Consider the following 16,553-nt stretch of genomic DNA (forward strand, 5'->3'; position numbering starts at 1 on the left):
TATCGTTGTTGGCATCTGAGTTAGCACTCATTGGAAATATATGGAGCTATTCATTACACAGAGCTATTCTTTCAGGTTCTCTACACATTCACGCATTCTTCAATTAGAGGCTCGGGTTTTTTTTTGTTTTTTGTTTGGTCTCTCTTTGCTTTTGTTTACATGAAAGATGGGACTGGAAAATAACGGAAATGTCTGCATACCACAACTAGTTCTTCATGGCTTTGGTTCACAAGCCTGGAAAAGTTGCACTCAGAAGTGGGAATTCATATTCTAAAGTATGCTTCCCTATGCTCAGCATCCAGGAGGCATTTTATCTTCCTAGGCATAATTCTTCCCTCCATAGCACTTTGATGCTGAAGATGCTCCTCATTCATATGCTCCTATGACTCTCAGGAGTCATTTAATGGGATGGGAAGTATGGGTGAGGTGGAACGGGCCATGGAAGAAGCTGCAGGTGCTTCCTAGAAGGATCAACAGTTCTTCACTGAGGCTTTTCCACCTTGGCAAATCTGTCTCCGTATTCTATTCTGTCTTACTCACTAGTCCCAGAATCAAGGGAAACAGCAGACATTAACATGTAGTTGTTCAGTATAGATTTTGCATTGCCCAAAGGAGGTTTGTGTTACCTGTTTGCTTTGATTAGCAGAAATTCTTCAGCAAGACAAAGCTTGAAACCTTTATGGGTCAGTCTACTCAGCTGTATTGTCTCCAGTGGTGTGGCATCTCTGTTCACTGCTGGAAACTGGCCCTATGCTTCATGCAAGGCCTCATGTTACCATAAGCTGTTTCTATATGATGCAGGATGCAACTTCATCTAATGGGAAAGAGAAGCTAATATCTGGTGTATATTGACTTTTACCAAAGTAGAGTCATCACCTCTCCAAAGTTTCAGTAAATCTGAATGTATTTTAGAGAACAGAGCCAGTTTTCAAAGAGGTGACTAAAGTTAGGCATGCAGGGTGCCTACAGTGCCTACGGGAATTTGGTACACAACTCCCATTTATGCCCTAAAGCTCTTTTGAAAATCCCAGCTTTAAATCCATATTTAGACACAAATTGGAGGCCTGATTCTTTTGCAGAGGTGGTGAGGATGCAGCTCCATGGAATTAAATGACTTCGCTGAATGTTCAGGAAATCAGGATACTTTATTTAGGAGGCTAAATATAAATGTAAGTACCTAATTTTAAGCAATCCTGTTTAATATTGGCCCAAGTGATTGGTTCTATAGAAAACTGGCTTCAAATCACTGAATGTAAATTTCTTCACAAGGCTTAAAAGGATATCCAGAATAATCTAAACACTATGTTTAATAACCATTTTCCTGGCTAGTGTAGTGCCAAATTTGACATAAAGTGTGTTTTCTATAATGGCCAAACAAGTGATAATGCAAGAAATTAGTGTTTTAGGGAGCAGAAAATTATTATATATTAATGATCCAAAAGATGTTAGGGTCACTGATTCCAGTGATGATCTATATGCATTAATGACCTATTCAAAAATATCTCTTTTTCTATACTGCAAAGGTTTATGGCCGTTTGTGACTGACGGAAAAATTACAAATGCTCATGAAATAAATCAGCTCTTCCTAGGTACTGACTGCACCATATTTAGTTCCTTATATAAAAATAATCTCCCTACCAGTCACAGCAGTTCATCAGGCATGAAAGTACGATAAAGGGTAAGGCAAAAAATTATGGCATTTGCCAGTAATGTCTGATCTTGAGAGGCTGTGCAGGTGGATATGCAGATGTGTGGAGACAGATCTTTCCATCATCTGGAGTAATCTCCAGAGTACCTAGTAATTTCCAACGGGGGGTTAGGAGCTGCCACAACCCTGTCCTTTCCAAGCCATTGGTGATAACACAATAAAGGAACTAGCAACTTCTCTGATTGGTTGCTGTTGTATGAGCAATGAGGAGCTGTGATGTTATCTAAATCAACTTAGTAAAGATGAATAATTTCTTCAAACACTTCTAAGCACATCCTATGACATAGTGATTAGTCACACAATATACTGTCCAGTTAGGAAGAGGCTCATTCAGTTTCATTGCTGCACATTCAGTAACTTAGTCAGCCATTCTCATGGATGCTCCTTGATTCTGATTTACTGATATGGTACCTCCTTTTTTAAAATGGAAAACATATTTCATGAATTCAGCCTCTTATGACAAATCAGTTAAATGCTTGTTGGGGTGTCTAGTATATCTTCCAGGAATTTCGTGGTACAAATCTTGTTTGTTTAAAAAACCAGAACAGATTTTTTTCATGTTGCTATATATAATAGACATAATGAGAACAAAGACTTCATTAAAGTGTTTAATGCAGAAAATTAATTCTCTAAACACTGTGTACACTATGAAAGAAAATCATAGACCATTATCAAATCAACAGTCAGATAAACAATCTACTGTTACCATTTTTGTGAAAATACAGGAGTAGGCGGATAACATAACTTGCTGTGGGCTGCTCTCATACATCCACTTTCCCAGAATGTTCTTTTCTGCTCTTCTATAGTGGAGTGGTGTTCACAGGGCACTAGATAACACACACTATGATGTGACAGGAGACTGATCTAATGGATAGCATAATAAATTGGGAGTCAGGAGATTTAGGCTCTATAGTTTGCTCTGCAGAAAACCCACTGTCTGACCTTGGACAAGCCATAGAATCCTAGATATGTAGGGTTGAAAGGGACCTTGAGAATGCCTCCTGTCCAACCCCCTGCCATGAGGCAGCACCAAGTAAACCTAGATCATCCCTGAGAGGTTTGTTCAACCTGTTCTTTAAAAACCGCCAGTGATGGGAATTCCACAACCTCCCTTGAAGCCTATTCCAGAGCTTAACTAACCTTATAATTTAGAAAGTTTCCCCCAATATCTAAACTAAACATCCCTTGCTGCAGATTAAGCCCATTACTACCTCCCCTACCTTCAGCAGACACTGAGAACAATGGATCCCAATCCTCTTTCTAACAGGCGTTAACATGTTCGAAGAGTGTTATTAGGTCCCCTCTCAATTGTCTTTTCTCAAGACTAAACATACCCATTTTTAACCTTTCCTCATAGGTTTAGAAAATGTGACCATTTTATCATCATTGTTCTGTTTTGGTCTCTCTAATTTGTCTGCATCTTTCCTAAAGTGTTGTGCCCAGAATTGGAACAGTACTCCAGATGAGGCCTCATCAGTGCCTTTTTTGCAACTGCATCACGTTGACTCCATATTCAATGTGTGATTCACTATAAATCACATTATCCTTTTCAGTGGTACCACCACCTAGCCAGTTTTTCTCCATATTTGTAGTTGTGCATTTGATGTTTTTTTTCCTTATGAAGTGAAGTACTTTGCTCTTTATTGAGTTTCATCTGGAGTTACTTCAACTTTCTCTGACCATTTCCCTTCCCATTCTTTGTCTGGTATGATTAGATTGTAAGCTCTTCAGGACAGAATCAGTCTCTGGCTATGCATTTGTAGCGTATCTAGCACTAGAGCTGGGTGAAATGTTTTTTGGCCAGAAAAGGCAGGTTCGGGTAAATTGTTTCAATCGAAACAAATCTTTTTCGGAAATGTTGAAACAAATGTGAAAATAGCTCTGTCTAGCAGAATGACCTTGATTTCTGTGGCATCTAGGCACTACTATAAGATTAAAAAGCAGTATTTTTGTGTAGATAAACTGCTTAATAATGCCAATAGATATCAAGATGTTTGTTTCATCCATCCAGTTTAGACGGGGATCTTCTTGAAGAGAGGACTTATTCAAACTATATACTGTATATATTTTGCAAAGCAGCTGGGACACAATGCTAAATAAATTAATAATAGCCTTAGAAACCATTTTGATAGACCTTACTTACCTACTGCCTACTTATCTACCTTCAGCTAAGGACACATGGAAAAAATGCATGCAAAAATCGATATTGCCACTGTTTAACAATAAAATTCAGCACTTGTAAGTACTATAGAATGGAAAGTAAGGGCCCAATCTTGGAAATACATACATATATGCTTAACTGTATGCACATGAATACTCCATTGTCTTCAATGGAACAACTCACATGAGTAAAATTAAGCACATGAGAGAGAGTTTGCAGGATCGGGGCCTAAATCAGAGGTTCTTACCTAACAATCCATTATCTGCTGATACATTCAAGTGATGGTCATTCACATAGATGGTCAGATTCCAGTTGTAGATGGTTTTAGTGGCATTTGCTATGTGTATCATTTAAGACATATTTAAAATATATAAAGAGTAAAGATTATGAAGACTAAAACTGAATTATTGGAATGTACAGTACTGAGATTTTTCAGCCTTCTGTGACGACTTTCAGAGAAGTCCAATTCAGGAGTCCCAGGAGAGTGAAAAGGTCACAGGTTTGATGACTAGTCTGTCACTACTAAATGGAACACAGAAAGTGATACAGAATGTTTATCGAATTGCCCTGGCAGGCCCAAGGCTGACCAAATATGGACAAGGACCCCCTTGCATTAGGCCGTGTACAAGCGCACAACAAAAAGATAGTCTGTCATCTCCTTGTGCAGGGACTATGTAGTGAGAATGTAATAAGTGTTTGTACAGACCTACCACAGCGAGGCCCTTGTTTCCTAATCAAGCTGTTGTCCAACTATGCTGGAGAGACGACCGGAGACACTGGATGTGGTTTAATCAGGCCACAACTTTTATTTTTCAATAGCTGATAAAATGGTACAGTGCATGTAATTCCATTTACATTCCCATATAGAGCAGCTGTTCACGCTATCCCTTTCCAATCCTAGTCCCAGCCGTCCTGCTGCTGTTCTCCTTCCCACCCCTCTATGGGAGAAATAAAGGGAAAACTCCCTCCTGTACCAGTCATAGGAGCCCCAGTGCCTCCTTTCTCTTCTTTAAAGAATGCCTCCTTAAAATGCTTCACCAGTGCTTTTATATGACCACGATATCCATTCCATACAGAGTACTGCACTAGACATCCACCACAAGGAGGCACCAGCAGTTAGTTTGGCTGCCTCCCCATTATACCTACCTGGGTTCCCAGACAATTACTAACTGATGCCTTCTTTAATATTGGCCAAAAATGTATCAATCCCCAGTCAGATACATGAAGGCTCAGGCTGCAATCTCCATTACCATGAGGAAAAAAATGGCATGGCCCAAGAGATGGTATGTATGAGATGAGGAATTGTGGTATGTGTGTGGGAGGGGGCCCGTGTTACAAGTTTGTACTGGCATGAAAAAATTATGCTTGGGTCCTGAAGAGGGCTCCCATCACCGTGAATTAAGAGGTGAATGTTAACTGATCTTATTTCCATTAATGCCCTCACAGAGCAGATCTTGGCTTTGCTGCCTTCCTGTAGCAGAATGGATTTTCCCCTGGGCTCCCTGCTCTGTCTTTGACATCCTTAAAGTTAAGATAACAGATCTCTCTTAATGTAAATCCCTCAGCTCCAAAACCCTTCCTGAGGTTTCCCTCTGCAACCCAGGCACCAGGTCACTGATCCTAAAAGTGTCAAATAACACTACCAGGAATGCAGACTTGAAGATGGCCCCTGCTTGTCCACAATGACACATGGATTTGAAGATTGGTACCAAATCCATAAGCATATTAACAATGACAGGATGAAGTGGATCATCTTTGCAACTACCCCACTGTTTACATTAGTTGCTGGCTCTTAGCCAGCTCCCAATATCTGTCTGTCTGAAAATGAGACACTGCATTGGCTCTGCCATTGTCAACCCCAGGTATTTGTACTACACATCTACCTTTGCCAGACTTCTAACCCTGGGTGATCTGGAGGACTGGTGACTGATAACATTTACCACCACTATGCTGTCACTCCAGAAACAAACCCTGTTTTTAAAAAAACTCCTTTCCCCAAATCACTGCCAGTAAAATGGGAGGGTGGGGAGGAGAAATTCCAAGAATGTTCTATTCCCCCTATTTGTATCCAGGTGGAGGGCCGTTTCCTGGGCACAACCCCTGCCTTGCTTAGAATATCCCCCAAACCTGTTCCTTGACAAACAGCCACATGGATCTTCTAATCAGTCTCCGGTATCTCACTCCTCCCTCCAAAATGTAACCCATTAACTTGGTGAGAAATCCCCTTGTATGAGGTACTGTACAAACATAGAACAAAAAGATTGTTCTTTCCAGAAGGAGCTGACGATCTAACTAGTGAGAATTATGTAAGTGTTCATACAATCCTACCACAATGCTCCATTCCCTGATCAAGCCATTTAGGTGCTGCCATAATACAAATAATAGCTTTCAATGTGAAAATAGCCAAAATGTTTAAGGCGAAATCTAGTTTAGCAAGGAACTGAATTATGCAAAATGAAATTGACCTTTCATGCTGAGATGTTCAAAATGAACACATTGGATTTTGTGCATTTCTAAAATGGCCACTGTAAATTCCACCATAAAATTCTTTCTGGCTAAGCATTTGAAAAATGAATAGTGATTTGGGTGCCTTTTGTTTTGCATGTCCAATAAGATGCCTTAGAGGGGCCTCATTTTTCAGAAAGTGCTGAACACTTCTTTTAATATCCAGTCCTTAATGTTTCAGGATTGAGCATCATCTGCTGAGCCTGAGGACCAGCCAGCCCAGCCTCCAGGGAAATTAACAAACTCAGCTGTGTTGTGGTAGGACCACCTGGTTGGCTGGCCTGCTGATTGGCTGAGGGGAGCCAGCAGGTCTGCTTTTAAGCACAGCAGCAGGTAGCTGGCAGCTTAATGCTTGGCTTGCAGGTGTGTTCGCTCTTGCCCTTCTCTGCTCCTCCTGCAGTTTTGCTCCTGCCTTGATCCTGACTTCAGGCTTTGGTTTGTGGCTCCCTCAGCCTGGCTATAACCAATGAGATGGCCTGCCTGGGCCTGAAACAGGTAGGTGAAGTTGTGCACCAAAGATCATTGGTCAATTTTGAAAATCATGTATTTTGATTAAAACAGTCTTAAGGTTTTATGGTGGGTGTATTCTTACGATAGAAACATTATCTTCAACCACTTAAGTTGAATGCATCCTCGGTGTTACTCCACTGAAGTCCATGGAGTGCTGAATGTGGACCATTAAGTTGTGAATAACTCCTGATGTCACTTGATGCTCTTGTGTATAAAGAGCAGGAAGAGTGTTTTACCACCATCTGCTATTATGTGAGTCGGGCTACCATAAGCTTTACACAGCCGTTTAAGCTAGACAAGTTCAGGGAAGATCCAGATGCTGACCACGGACCTACTTAATCTATACAGGAGGAAAATTTTCCTTGCATTAACATCAATTCCCTTTCCCCTCCATCTCCCCAACTGAATGAATAGAAGTGCTTAGGGCACTTATTTTCATGGGCTGTTAGATTCCTATCTCTTGATACTTGAGCCTTTCTGCATGCAGCTACAGCAGGCTGAGAACCTCAGGGTCTTGGCTGTGGACAAGGAAGGTATTTGCATTTTCAAAGTCTTTTTAGTTTTTTTAAATTTCAATTTCAGGAAACTTTTTTGCAAACCGACGTATTTTGTTAAATATGAAATTTTAAACCCATATCCACCAGGATATTCACAATTTAAACCTCCAGGCAATCTTAACTCTCCTCCACAAATTAAATCCATTAATAATAATAATAGGGGTCTTATATATATATATCGTTACATAAAACTGCACAATGCTACATACTATGAAGCAACTATAGAGCTTGATTCTACACTGCATTACTCCACTGACTTCTGGAGCACACACGGTACTCTTTTCAAAAATTCCTATGTGACTTTAGATGTGTCTACTTGAGCGACTGCACGTGTGTCCATGCATGTGGTTGTGCCACAAACCCACCTGTTATCTATACTTAAACCCCAGAAGCAGGTGTCTGAAGGTGAGTGGAAAGTCAGTAAGCTAGCAGGCCTGAGGGGTATGGAAAAACACACAACTTAGGCTGTGACACATCCCTGTATCTATGCCAGTTTGTGGTATGGATGAGGACATGGGGCAAGTACCAGTTGTTGAGTTTCAACAGTCTTCCATCCCTGTTCCCACAGTGCACTGAATCCTTTCCTTCCTGATCTTTACCCAATTTATAAAGGTCCCTGTGCCCCCATTTTCACCAGTAGAAAGGTGCTGTGCTGACCACATCAGATCAGCTGTCTGCTGCACTCTTTCAGATCAATACAGGTGAAAATGGATTCTGTTCTGAAAGCAGCCACTTGGCCAACCATCCAGTGTTCTCCATGACTCCATCAGGAGCAGCAAGAACGTTCACCTGTACCAGCAAATTTCAGGTATGCTGGAGCAGCTGGATATTGAGAGGACTCCAGCCCAGTACTGGGAATGAATCCAGCACTTGATGCTCCTGTACAGGAAAGCCGAAGATCTCAGCCATCTTTGTGGGATGGGCTTGTCGCATATGCCCTTTCTATGAGAAGCCTGACTGGGTGCTCTCGAGGGTTTACAGTGCAGAACCTGAGGTAGCTCATGATCCCCCTCCTCACCACTGTTGTCTGATGAGCTGCTGACGAGGGCCAGAGCGAGGAGACATCTGGGACCATGGAGGATGTCCTGGAAGACCTGGAGGATGAGGAGCATGTAATTCTGCACCTCTACGCAGAGAAGCCAGTTGAAGAAGTTTCTGATGTATCCAAGGAGAACCCTGAGTCCATGGCACGAACCAGAACCTGAGGCTGGTAAGTTACAACAGATCCATCTTCCTTTACCTCCCCCTTCCCCGTACACTGCCAATATCCCCTTTTGCTCTGGTGGTAAATTTCTGATCCTAAGATTCAGGGCATTTGAAATACTGTGCACTGATGTTTCCTTCCCTGATAATATGCCATGCTTTCCTATGTGTCTGAGTATGACCTACACTGCTGAAGGCATGACACTGTCACAGTTAGTCACACTAGCAGTCCTTTCAATTCTTACTGTCCTTGTTGTCTGCCCATGGGTTGGGGAAAAGGTGGGTGAGGGAAGGATCCAGTCTGGTGTCTGGATAGCTGTGCTATGTTTTATTGCAGTGGAGAAATGAGGGGCATGTTATACTAATCTTAAACTTCAGAGAACCAAACCACGTTGTGGTGTGTGTCTCTTTCCCTGGATTTTTCTGGTGATGTGACCCACAAGCACTGATATCACCACTCTGACATTTCCCTTTCCACAAACTCTGTGCGATCTGAGTAGTCATTTTCCTGTCAAATTGCTTCTGAGTCCTTAAGAATATTTCAGTCAATTTCTTGTGTAGCAAAAACTCCAGAAGGGTCTTGAGGCTCAACAGCAATGCAAATCTGTTTGTTCTACCTTCTTAGTTGAACAAACCCCTCCATTCAGCGATATGTAGAGGAGTGACCATTAGCAAAAACATGTCTTCAGCAGAGATGGCTGGATCTCTTCCCCAGGACTGGAAAACCACGTCTCTGTTCCAATTTGGTACTTTGAATTTGGTCAGACTATCCTTGGTTCTCAAACACTTGCATTCCTGAAATGCTGAGCAGTATAAAAACGGTGGCCTTCTACAACAAAATTATATCACATGGGGTGACTTTTTTCCCCCAGGCTCTTCCAAAGGAGAGAGAAAATATGTAAAGCTACTCCTCTTTAATTGGCAGGACATTTGGCTCCTGAGACAGAAAGCGAGGAGGAGGGCTGGAGCAGCACTCAAGAGAAACCAGAAGCAGACTGAGAAGGACCTGGAAGAACTGCTAATATCTATAGACAGGAGAAACCAGGAGTAGTTTGAGTTCCTCAGGTCATGGGAAGACTCGACTGTTAAGCGGGAATAGAGACTGATGAACTGGGTCCTGGGGCAGGAGGCACACCATAGGGAAAGGAAGCTTCCCTAAAGGAGAGGCTTGCTGGATAAGATTGGGGTCTGCCTCCTGCTGAGGCCACTGAACCAGTCCAGCTGCAACGACCGCCACTTCCACCTCCTGCAGCAGCTGCCCACAGTGCTGCTGAGCTGGAGGATCCTGTTTCAAGGACCCCCACCACCTCCGAGTGACTGGGAGGAGAACGTGGCTCCTGCAGGTCTTCTGGGAACCTCCTCATCCTCTGTCACCCAAAATCTTTGCAGGGGGCTGCCCCCCTTAGTTGTGGGAGGGAAATGAAGAGCCTGTGGGCAGTACAGAACCCCACCAAGTACCTGCCCCCCAAATTCCACTCAGGAGATAGTCCCAGTTTTCCATCAGAATAACTTTTTTCCCCCTCATTGTTCTCTTCTCCCTGCCCCCCAATACACACCTTGTCAGGAGGAGGGTAAGGAGATAGGGGTAGAGACACTGATACTTGGGCTGTGGTCCCAGTGGCATTCACTTAATTTTTTTTTAATTGTTTACATTTATTTTTTTTAAAATATTGCAATGACCTGTTCCATCTAATGCTTTTAATGTTTGATTTTCCTTGACTTGTGTGTGGCTCTCCTTCATAAGTATGGTGAACTGAAGATATGTTAAGATTTGGGAGTGAGCCCCCCAACGGATAGTTATACACCATTCAATTTAATGCGCTGCCTAGTGCCATGATATGGCATACACTTCTCTGCCTGCCATCCCACAAATCCAGCAATAGCCGAAGTCCCAAGGATACGTGGGAGGGATCAGGAAAGTGTAGGCAGTGTTAAGTGTTCACAGAAAGCATTACTATTGTTCAGTGCAGTAGAAATCTAAAACGTAGAAAAGGGGTAGAGAAGGTCTTTATGGCTTATTTGTCATGCACAAAATCAGAACACAAATCCAGTAACAGCATCTGCCACTATCCTATCTGCCTCCCACACCTCCCCAATGTTAATCGGTTTCAACCATGGTAGAGATTAGTGTTCTATAATCTCTGCTAAGCATAGTTAGCACCACTGAAATTGAACGGTCAAACCAATATGGCTGTACCCCTTCTCCCCCTGCCCCCAGCACATCTTCACAAAGTTTGGTGAAAGATCAAATGCTCCCTATAACAGAGGTTTGGGAATAGTGAAGACAAACATTGCATGTTTGTCTGCATTACAGCTAAAATGCTACCCTCCATAGCACAAATCTAATCCTAAAGTGATAAGCCAATGGAGGTGCTTTGTTATAATGGTCTAAAGTGTACAATATCACAGGAATGATTGGCCTATGATCTTTGGCTACAGAGGAACAAAGCCCTCACAAAGCGATGTAGCCCCACAAGTATGTACCATTGTTCCCTTGTGCATTTCCATAAGCTGTATAGGATGTGACTGTGTCCTTTTGGCACATGCCAATGTCCTCTTCTGCCTCCCTACTATGCCAAGATGTGTGTACACATGGTATCCTTGATTTCCATTGCCTGCTGGGAACCAGGACAAGAGTGCATGTGGATGGGATCCAGCTGCCTGTATAGATCTTGTATACCAGACTTGTCTTGAGCTTCCTCAGGACAGTAGCACTCCCTTTTACCTTCACAAGCATTATGAAGTGAGCAGCAGGTGCTGATAAGTAAACAAGTTTGCCAGATAAGAATTAGACAGCACCAATGAGCTTTTAGCCTACCCAACATGCACTCCATGACCATTTGGCAGCTACTGAGTTTGTACCTGAATTCCTTATTTTCCCCCATGGATTTTGGGGTATGGTTTCATGAGCCAATTCAGGAATGGTTACATGGGGTCCCCCAAAATAACAGTTGGCAGAGATACAGAAGACAGATTTTTTTTTTCTGGGGAATAAAGTCCTTCAAGTACAATCCTGATCTCCTCAGCACCTGGTGTCATGAGCCTTTCTAGTGTTTTCCACACTTGTATTGATGAAACTACCTCTGTTTCACTACGGCTTGAAAAACTGAATGAATAGTAACCTTTTTTGGTTCACATACTCTCGTCCCTTTTAGTGGGAAAAGTATTGGGGTATAGGTGCCTTCAGAAACTTCATCCTCTAAAATCCAGCAACATTTTAATGGAACTTTTCTTCGGGCAACCCCTTGTGGGTGAATTAGTGTTAATTGCCTCGTGTACCTGTACAACCACAAACCCATCAGTGGTTTGCAACAGATGTCTCTCCCTCATGTAACCAGCTTCTACAGGGCAATAGCAACCTACTCCTGATCAGGTATGGCTTCTCTGAATTGAGTGTTCTGGTGCTGAAGGGTTGGTGCAAGCTCCTCACACAACTCCATGAATATGTTCCTTATTTGGAAGTTCTGAAGGCAGCAGTGGTCATCTCAGTTTTCTGAAACAATGTGAATCCATATGTTACTGGTTTTCCTGTCCTGGAAGTGATGGTCTGCCCAAGGGCATATAGTGGCAATATCAGTATTCATAACTGTAGTATATATGCTGAATGAATTGTCATTGACCCTCTAGGTTAGACATCTTCAACATGCCAAAGTTCTGCACAAATACCATCTAGCATCTCGCCAATCATCTCTACAGCAGAACTATTTGTCCTGCAATAGGAACAGGAGCAGAACCAGATCATGACCTCATTGATCCATGTCTTCCACTCACTTTTGCAGAGAATAAGGAACTGCTATTGGCAAATATGTGAAGATGGGGGACATCACCAAAACACAAAGTGGTTTCTAGGGGTGTTTCCCAGTAATGCACAGAACCCTGGAATACCATCCCTGAAATGGTAGTGCTAACATTGTGTAACAGTAGCAGTGTGTGTGCATATATACATGTGTAGACAGCATTATACCTGTGTCCAGCAAAGCATAATATTCACACTTTGCACAGGTATAGGGCACATGCATGACCATGTACACAGTCCAATGTTCAAGAATGGATGGCAGACTTAGCCTTAGAAGTAAAAATCCCATGTAAAGGCACTAGGACTTGTCTCAAAGTCCATGGCAATTGTGCTTCTAGTCACACAGGCACTTTTGAAAATCCAAGCCTTGATGGAGAATCATGTCCACAGAATAATGATTAAAGGTATTAGTAATATCAGCAATAAAGGTTGCTGTGGCTGATTCTTCTCTCCTTTACACCCTGTTGTACAACAGTATAACTCCACTATTTTCAATGAAGAACTCCTGATTTAAGCTGCTAAGAGGGAAATCATACACAGAGTGGGGCTATGAATGAGTGTGGGAGGATACTGGGCCAGGGCTACTTAAAAGAACTTTCAACTCACCAAAGAAACTAGAAGCCTTTGCAAATAAAACAGTTTTGTATGAAGGCTTCTTAAAATCTTGTTTTTGCAAAGAAAGTAGCATGGTGCTCTTTAGATAACACCCACAAAACAGCTCTGTTTACAAACTGCCATAATCACAGTTTATTTTCCCAGCTAGCAATAGAAATAGTGTCTTTCCTGGTTGGCTCAGAACAGACAAGTAGGTGGGTGGATGAACTAATGTTCTAGAAAGAATTGGCCATAAAATGAAATTTGTTAATTCTCTGAAGGACAAACAGTTATAATTTAGGTTGTTTTCAAGTTTTCTGTAGTTGACCAAATGGCGTCAGATTAAATCAAAGAGATTAATCATTAGACACTTTTTAAAAATGAATAAATGATGTTGCTTTTTCTATTTCTCTACTTTTGGATATTAAATATGTATCAGTATATGTATAAATTAACTTGTATACAATAGGCATCATTAAGAGGCCAGCATGCCTATCCGTGATTACTGACTAATTACAGACAACGCTGAAATGCTTACCATTTGCATTCTGCCCTTAATTCCATTATCCAGAAAGACTTTGAAATATGTGGGTAGTAAGTGAGCAGCGCACACTGCTTCCATGAGGAAGCTACATGGCGCTGATCATGTTCCAGTGGGGAAGCTAGGACTATATTTATGGTGACCTTACTGTGAAGGAGTGAACTGCCCCTTGTTTGTAATGATTGAATTGCGTGCTGAAGTAGCTCCCAGCCTTTTTCTGGTGGAATCCCTTTCTTCTGTGGATCTCAAATGGATATTCCATTTCCATCTCTCTGAATAGTGGGCCGTGGCACAATCCAGGTCATATTTTTCCTATCACTTTCTCTATTCTCTCCCTATCTTGCCTTGACTTATTTTTTGCCCTATCTCTCTCTTTTTGACTCTCATTTTTGTATCCCTCAAGTTTAGGAGTCACCTTCCGTGTTCCCCACTCACCAAAATGTTACATGCTCTTGGGACTAGGGTGGTATCCAATAGTAGTTATATAAAGCCAGATTACATGCACTCAGTGCTGTGGGACCAAAGCGATGTGAGCTGATGCAGTTCTACCAGAACCTGCAGAACCTTTGAGCTGCTTTTGTTGTCAACTGCTTCAGCAGTCATTGCAGAAGCAGGAGATGGGTTTCGAAGCACCATCTGTTGCTTTAACCAACAGTTCAAGAGTACATTTTCAGTGAAAGTCAGGGTGGTTCCAAGATCGTGCAGCTTTCTCCACTCTCATCGCTGCCCTCCTTTGTCTCATGTCCACCACACCTTGAACTAAGTTTAAATTTTCCTTAAAGAGCTGGGGATGGGGACAACTTTCAAGCTAAGAAACACTGACATCAGGCCTCTCTCTATAGGAGACTATGAATCTATGTGAAAGTTGGGGAGAACTCTAATGGAACAAGGCTGGGGAAATCTATGAGAAGAACCTCTTGGAGATTTCTCTTTGTAAATCACTCTCTAGTTATGTTTTTGTTTTCCCCCAAACTACATCTGTGTTGTTACTCTCTACACTGTAGGAGGAATGGCTGACTTTAAAAATGCCCAAATCATTGTGACACAATCATAGGTCAGATCCTGAGACATGACTGCAAATTGTAGAGATATCACCCCTGACAAATGGCCCAGCTTTTGCTCTTTATAGTTTAGGAGGAGTTTGTGTCAGACCAGTCATTCTTGCATGCACTAGGATGGGAAAAGTGAGCATCTGTTTTTTTTATTTGGTTTATCTATCACATCATATTACTTTACAATTATTCTAGTTTGCGAATATAGAAATTCATAGATAAAAATTATATTGTGACCCAAGTATCTAACTGATACGCATCTGTACATATTGCAATATATTCCTTGTTTAGTATTTCTAAACATGAAAAATATTTACCCCAGATAGAGAGATCTGCTAATTATCTGTACTGGAAGAAAAGATCACAACTCCCCAACTGGTAAAACACAGGAAAGAATACCCTTTATTCATTGCTTTTGAAAAATATCTTCCCACTATCCCTTGAATTAAATCAGACTGAAACCTCAGCTTTGAATGGCTGGCATAGTCACATAGGGCCTGATCCAAAGGCCCTTGAAGTCAATGGAAAACTATCATTTATTTCAACAGGTTTTGAATCAGCCCTATAAGTAGTTATAGTTCATATCTTAGTTATTCATGAGCACTTTCATAATGAGTCACCTCTAACATCGAGGTCTTTGAGGCAATGCACAAACAGGGCATGTCTGTCTTTCTATACCTCATTTTTTAAAAACATGAAATAATTAGAAATAAACCTATATTGAAAATGATTAAATCAGACAGTTTCTGTAACTTATCCCATTCGCATCCTGAAATGATCAGATTTAAAATTAAAAATAAAATAAAAGATGTATATGTCATTGGATGTAACTTACAATTACTCCTGTTATCCTCTAGTGCTCCATATACAGCTATAAAAGTACAATGATGTTGTTGTTGGAGAAAGAATTGCTGAAAGGAATGATTACAGAATTAAGAAGTTTGGTTGATGTGATTTGGGTATTAAAAACCCCCAACTCTTTCCTTTTCAAGATATTTCCCAACTTTCTATGATGATGAGCTAGGTCTGCAGCACACAGACTTCAGAAACAGGGAGCATTTTGGCACACTTATTAATGCACTTTGTTTTGCAGATAATGAGAACATCGCAAGCTGTTTTGCTCTTTTGTCTGAAAATTCCCACCAGAGGCTCTTTAAGCCACCATGGCTTTCAGTGACTGATTCCTGCAGAGTTCAAGTCTGGTTTTGCTGTAGCTGTCAGCTGTTTCTTGTGCTTGTTGGTGCCTGCTTTGCCATCAGTGGGAACCTAGCCAAAGTTCTGAGAAATCAACTGGCTTTAGGACAGGTGTTCCCCTCTCCCCCCTTGTGACTGCGATTTCGATCAGCTTGTCATTGCAGAGAGCTGTCTTTGAAACTCATCACATGATGACATGTATTAACTTGCCTTGCCCCATCCTAACCAGAAGGGAAATGGAACTAATGACTGGCATATGGTAGTGGAATGAACAATCACAGTGGATGAATTGGATCAGACCTTAGTCTTTTGAATATTTCAACAAGCCAAGAATCAATGGTAGTGGAGATTCTAAATCAGAATATTCTATTTTAGTATTATGAACTAGGTTACAATCTAGAATAACAAGACACCATTTCACTTCACCCTGACTGGTTATCAGCTATGTTATAAGTGACTTAAAAAGGAGCCTGCATTTCTCACCCTTGTTTTTCTCTTTTCTGAAAACTGGTGCACAGGCAGTAGCATTGGAGGTTATTTATGAAGGCAGTCTAATCACAACAGCTTTCTTTCCTTTGTTTTAATTTGAATAGAAGTCACAAGCATTTTTAAAAGACAAATGGAGAGCATATCCCACACTTATATAGAATCATAGAATATTAGGGTTGAAAGGGACCTCAGGAAGTCAACTAGTCCAACTCCCTGCTCAAAGCAGGGCCAACCCCGGCAGAA

The 16,553-nt window shown here is 41.5% G+C and overlaps 1 long non-coding RNA gene across 1 annotated transcript; it reads left to right on the top strand.

Moving 5' to 3' along the window:
• The first annotated feature begins 1,085 nt into the window (after positions 1 to 1,085).
• Positions 1,086 to 6,737, top strand: LOC137159217 (uncharacterized). Its single transcript, XR_010921594.1, has 2 exons — positions 1,086 to 1,169; positions 6,556 to 6,737. It is a non-coding gene; the product is annotated as an uncharacterized lncRNA (long non-coding RNA).
• Positions 6,738 to 16,553: the final 9,816 nt, after the last annotated feature.

This window comes from Emydura macquarii, unplaced genomic scaffold (assembly GCF_026122565.2).
Source record: "Emydura macquarii macquarii isolate MOO-44397 ecotype Brisbane River unplaced genomic scaffold, CSIRO-AGI_Emac_v2 contig_1790, whole genome shotgun sequence".
NCBI lineage: Eukaryota > Metazoa > Chordata > Testudines > Chelidae > Emydura > Emydura macquarii.